This window comes from Lampetra fluviatilis, chromosome 50, assembly GCF_964198595.1.
Source record: "Lampetra fluviatilis chromosome 50, kcLamFluv1.1, whole genome shotgun sequence".
NCBI classification, from domain to species: domain Eukaryota; kingdom Metazoa; phylum Chordata; class Hyperoartia; order Petromyzontiformes; family Petromyzontidae; genus Lampetra; species Lampetra fluviatilis.
Genome location: NC_136324.1, coordinates 4,830,332 through 4,836,331, shown reverse-complemented (window position 1 = coordinate 4,836,331; position 6,000 = coordinate 4,830,332).

The window sequence follows — 6,000 nt, the reverse complement described above, 5'->3', positions numbered from 1 at the left end:
GTGGGGTTTCCACACGGTCCACAGTTCAAGTTGCACTTCTGTTCCTGGTCTTGAGTGTCTCTGTATCTCTCGATGGGTCTCGATGGGTCTCCTTCACGGTCCATGCGTTGGGTTGCATGGCCGCAGTCGCACTCCCGTGACCGATGCCCCACGTCTGTACTGCGAGATTTGAGATTCATCCTCATCTCTTCGGTTATCACCCCGGTCACACAAAACAAACTTGGCGTTATCGACAGAAGGGCTGCCACCCGGTGTTGATGTTTGTTGTTGTTTGTTGTTAGCTGGTTGGTTGGACGAGTAAACATCCCTCTCCCTCTCATCCTCCTTCCTTCCTCCGATCAGATGCCGACATGTGACGCTGCGCCCTGGGGGGTTCAGTATCGTGCAAGAGAGAGAGAGAGAGCGCGAGCGGGAGAAGAGACTTTTTAACTTTTTAACAACTTTTATTGCCGCCAGCAGCAGCAGCACTGGAGGCGATTCCGATATGAAATACAAAGTCACCAGCAAACAGATGAAAATAAACGCTACAAATCCAGCGCGCTGTGGCGCTAAATGCACCGCACACAACACGAAAGAAAAGTCACGTGGTGATGGTGGTCATCGCGCACGCCACGGTGACGAGCGAGTGCTTTAGAAGGTGAACACGAGGGTGCCGTCCACGCTGGTGTAGAGGGCTTTTCCGGCTCCCCAGCGTTCGAAGAAGACGTGCACATCACCGACATGTGTGTGGTACGCGTGCTCCAGCCGGAGCCGCGCCTTGAGCAGGCCCCTGAACACTGGAAGCAGCACAGAGCAGCCGTCAGTGTCACCTTCCAGCATTTTTTTCCTCGTTCTGTACACCCGCCATCTTCGCCTGAGCACAGGCGAAGTTGGCGAAGTCATGGCGCTTGTTAGCCAGGTAAGGGAGAAGAGAGAACGAGAGAAGAGAGTGCGAGCGGGAGAAGGGAGAGCGAGCTAAGAACAAAAGCTGATCCCTGGAACATTTGCCCCCTCCTCTCTACGATGTCACGCCCCGTCACGAATACACGGATCGGGTTTCGCAAGATTCCGACGTCGAGATACGAATCACAACATTGTTTTTTTATCCGTTTGCGATGTGTTTTTTTTTCTTCAAAGCCCTGTCTTAAAGGCGTCGCCATATCTATCTATCTCTACTATGAAGATGAAGCGAGGCATTGGCCGAAACGTCACCCTCGTATGCAATGGCTTTTAGATAAGTGTTGCAGATATGATTCAGGTAGTAAAAAATAAAACGACCTGTCAAATTTAGTGGGACATGTGTTGTGGGATGGAATAGGATATGGTAAGCAACTTTGAGGTTAGTAATAAAACTGGCCACGTGGACATGGTGAGAATAAATACAAAAATAAACGTCTGCGCTGGGTGACTCGTGGTGTGCACCATGGGGCGGAGCCGGCTAACGAGACGGAGAGTGGAGCGGTATTCTCAAGTCCGGCCACTGTTGGGTAAGATCGGACCCATGGCCCAGTGGTGGAACTACGGGTCTCTGTATGAGCCTTTGAGTCTCTATGTGAGTCTATGCGTGAGGTTATGGATCTATTGTACTGTGAGTCCAAGGGTTTATTTGTGACTGTAAGGGTCTTGGTGTGAGTCTATTAGTCTCTGTGTGGGTCTATGGGTCTCTGTGTGGGTCTATCAGTGTCTGTGTGAGTCTATGGGTCTCTATGTGAGTCTATCAGTATCTGTGTGAGTCTATGGGTCTCTATGTGAGTCTATCAGTATCTGTGTGGGTCTATGGGTCTCTGTGAGTCTATCAGTATCTGTGTGAGTCTATGGGTCTCTTTGTGAGTATATGGGTCTCTATGTGAGTCTATGGGTCTCTGTGTGAGTCTATGGGTCTTTGTGTGAGTCTATGGGTCTCTGTGTGGGTTTATCAGTGTCTGTGTGAGTCTAAGGTGGGAGCAGGTGAGAGAGTCAGGGCCAGGCAGCAGCAGCGGCGGGATCTGGCGGAGGGTGGAACGCGCTGGTGAGAAGGTGGGGGGTGGCAGTAGCCGCATCAGCGGTTTATAAATCACCCGCGACCGATGTTGACCGTGGCCGGAAATCCAGCTGAGGTTCGCAGGTTCACGGCGTAGCGCGCTAACCACTGCGCCACCGCTCTGCCGGGGTAGCGATGTGAACAGGTCAACAACAAGCTGTCGCAAGGACGCCACCGCACGGCCTCAATCCGGTGAGGATCATTTGACCACCCGGATTCAGTCAGACGATTTAGACTTGAAAAATCCGATGAGCTATGAAGCTCTTTTTCTGGCCAGTGCGGCTTTGTGAAGCTGGCAGGGAGGACAAAAACAAAGATCCCCCGTGTATAGTCTTAACATACAGTAGGGGCAAGTGCTGTTAGCGAGCACCTATAAAGGCCGGAACGGAACACGAGGGGGTGTGTGGCCAGCACCACGCCCGGCCGCATTTGTCTCCCCAGTGGTGATGTTTACACACCGCACCGGGTACTCGTTTGAGGCCGAGTCGACCTAGGGGAGGCCCAGGATCGGTTCAGATAATCGTCACCAGTGTTGGCCGTGAACGGGAATCGAACCCGAGTCGCCGGGTTCATTGCGCAGCGCTAACCGCTACACTACCGCTCCCCACTGGGCAGGGAGGAACACACACACACACGTGTCCATACGTCTCCCTCGTGAAATGTGAACTCCCATGCTCAAGGCTGGGACTGGCCAGAGGGCAGCATGCCCGGGTGGGTGGGCCGCTCTGTGTGCGAGAAACAAATTGCAAATGTGATCAGAGTAAAACTATATATAAAAACCCACTTTAAAAAATATATTTTATTACCTCCAATGTGTACGCTTCGTTGCTTCTCTACGCTCTCGGATTTTTCCCTCACCAGCCCAAATGGGTCGATGAGATCGCAGGGGAATTTGCGCCCCGTTCGTTTCGCAATCCGATGGTCCTGGTTAGGGTGGTGGCAGCAGCAGCAGCGTGTTGTGTCGTGGCGGTCAAAACCTCCCTTTCCCTGGCGACAGGCTCTAGCACTACTACACTATACACTACACTATACACTACACTACTATACACTACTAGACACAACTATACACTACTATACACTACTATACACTACTACACTATACACTACTACACTATACACTACTACACTATACACTACACTATACACTACACTATACACTACACTATACACTACACTATACACTACTATACACTACTAGACACAACTAGACACAACTAGACACTACTAGACACTACTAGACACCTAGACACAACTATACACTACTATACACTACTATACACTACTACACTATACACTACTACACTATACACTACTACACTATACACTACTACACTATACACAACACTATACACTACTACACTATACACTACTACACTATACACTGCTACACTATACACTACTACACTATACACTACTACACTATACACTACACTACTACACTATACACTACACTATACACTGCTACACTATACACTACTACACTATACACTACACTATACACTACTACACTATACACTACTACACTATACACTACTACACTATACACTACTACACTATACACTACTACACTATACACTACACTATACACTGCTACACTATACACTACTACACTATACACTACACTATACACTACTACACTATACACTACACTATACACCACTACACTATACACCACTACACTATACACCACTACACTATATACTACACTATACACTACTACACTATACACTACACTGCCAGCAGCAGCAGCGGCGTGCTGCTACTGCCCGGCAGAGTTCCAGGGGGGGAGTCTACCCGGGGGTGGGGGGGAGGAGGGCTTCCTTTACCGGATGCCCGAACCACCCCAACTTGGCTCCTCTCGATCAGGAGGAGGAGCAGCGGCTCGACTCCGAGCCTCTCCCGGATTTCCGAGCTCTTCACCCGGTCACGGAGCGTGGTGAGCGCCGGCAAAACCCTGCGGAGTTAAACCTCATTTCGGCTCCTTGTACCCGCGATCTCATCCCGTCGGTCATCACCCAAAGCTCATGGCCAAATGTCTGGGCCGATGTTTGGTTCCAGTCCATCACTGCCCATGATGTCTCTAATGTAGAGTTGAAGTTTTCGTGACTGCAGGGATCCATATACTCTTTGGTTCTTTCGGTGAAGTGACGTGGGTAGAAAATAAAATAAATTGCCCACTTCAGCGATTGTTTCTTGCTGTGGTTGTCCCACCTGATGACGGACGCTTGTGTTGCGCCCGAAACGTCGTGATTTAATTCATTTTATTTTATACCTACGTGACCTTACCGAAAGAACCAAAGTGCATGATGTCTCTATGTTTCTAGATTTGAAGCTTTCGTGACTGCAAGGATTCATACTATTAGGTTTTTTCGGTAAAGTCACGTAGGTAAAAATAAAAATAAATAATAAAAATGATAAAAATTATAATTGAAATTAAATAATAAATCACGACGTTTTCGGAGGCAACACAAGTTTCCGTCATCAGGTGGGACCGTCACAGCTAAATTTACTGATTCAAATCTAGCTGTGACGGTCCCACCTGATGACGGAGACTTGTGTTGCCTCCGAAACGTCGTGATTTATTATTTTATTTCTATTATCATTTGTATGTTTATTATTTATTTTTATTTTTACCTACGTGACTTTACCGAAAAACCCTAAGAGTATGTCTCTATGTTTATTGATTGACCGGCTTGACTAGTCACCCGTCTTAATCTTGTAACCTTTCACGTGTTGATTGTCGATATAACTTGCTGACCGCCCAACCTAAGCCCCCTGCTGGACATCCACGCAAAAAAAGAGCTTCCTAGCTCATATGATTCCTCCTCCGGAAAAAGAAAATCGAAAACAAAAACAATCGTCAGACTCTAGTGATTGGTTTTTACCCTTTCAACTGGTACAAAAACTGACACCTTTATACAAGGCATCATGTTTGCAATAACCACAACACAAGCAGTCATAATGCAAACAAAAAGAAACAACTCTGATAATGATAATGATATGCACTGTCCTTGAAGTTGATTGCCTTGTATAAAGGTGCCAATTGTTGTACCAGTTGAAAGGGTAAAAACCTATCACTATATTTTGCCACTGGTAAAGGAGGTCTCATAATCGTCAGACTCGTCTGCTGGCGTCAGCGTGGAGTTACTGCCCCCTGGTGGCTCCCAGCGCCCAAGTTGCGTGTGCGCCCATCCACGCGCCATCCAGACGCAACCCGCGCTGAGCTCCCGAGGAGCGGGGCGAGTGTGGGGAGCGGGCCGGGCGGATGCCACGGGGAGAGGCGGTGGATTCAGATAGAGGGCAGGGGGGTTGGGGTGGGGGGAGAGTGGGGTGGGGGGTTGCGGTGGGGGGGGGGGGGGAGTGGGATGGGGGGGGGGTTGAGGTGGGGGGGGGGAGTGGGATGGGGGGGGGGGTTGAGGTGGGGGTGGGGAGTGGAATGGGGGGGGCTTGATGGGGGGGGGGGTGGGATGGGGGGGGGTAGGGTGGGGGGGGAGCGGGGTGGGGGGGGAGTGGAATGGGGGGAGTGGGGTGGGGGGGTTGGGGTGGGGGGGAGTGGGGTGGGGGGGTCGGGGAGTGGGATGGGGGGGAGTGGGTTGGGGGGGGAGTGGGATGGGAGGGTGGGGAGTGGGATGGGGGGGGCTTGAGGTGGGGGGGGAGTGGGATGGGGGGGAGTGGGATGGGGGGGTGGGGAGTGGGATGGGAGGTGGGGTGGGGGGGGAGCGGGGTGGGGGGGAAGTGGGATGGGGGGAGTGGGGTGGGGGGGTTGGGTGGGGGGGTCGGGGAGTGGGATGGGGGGGTGGGGGGATGGGTGGGGGGATGGGGGGGGATGGGGGGGGAGTGGGATGGGGGGGTGGGGGGATGGGGGGGAGATGGGGGAGTGGGATGGGGGGGGGGTGGGATGGGGGGGTGGGGAGTGGGATGGGGGGGGGAGTGGGATGGGGGGGTGGGGGGATGGGGGGGAGATGGGGAAGTGGGATGGGGGGGGGGGGATGGGGTGGGTG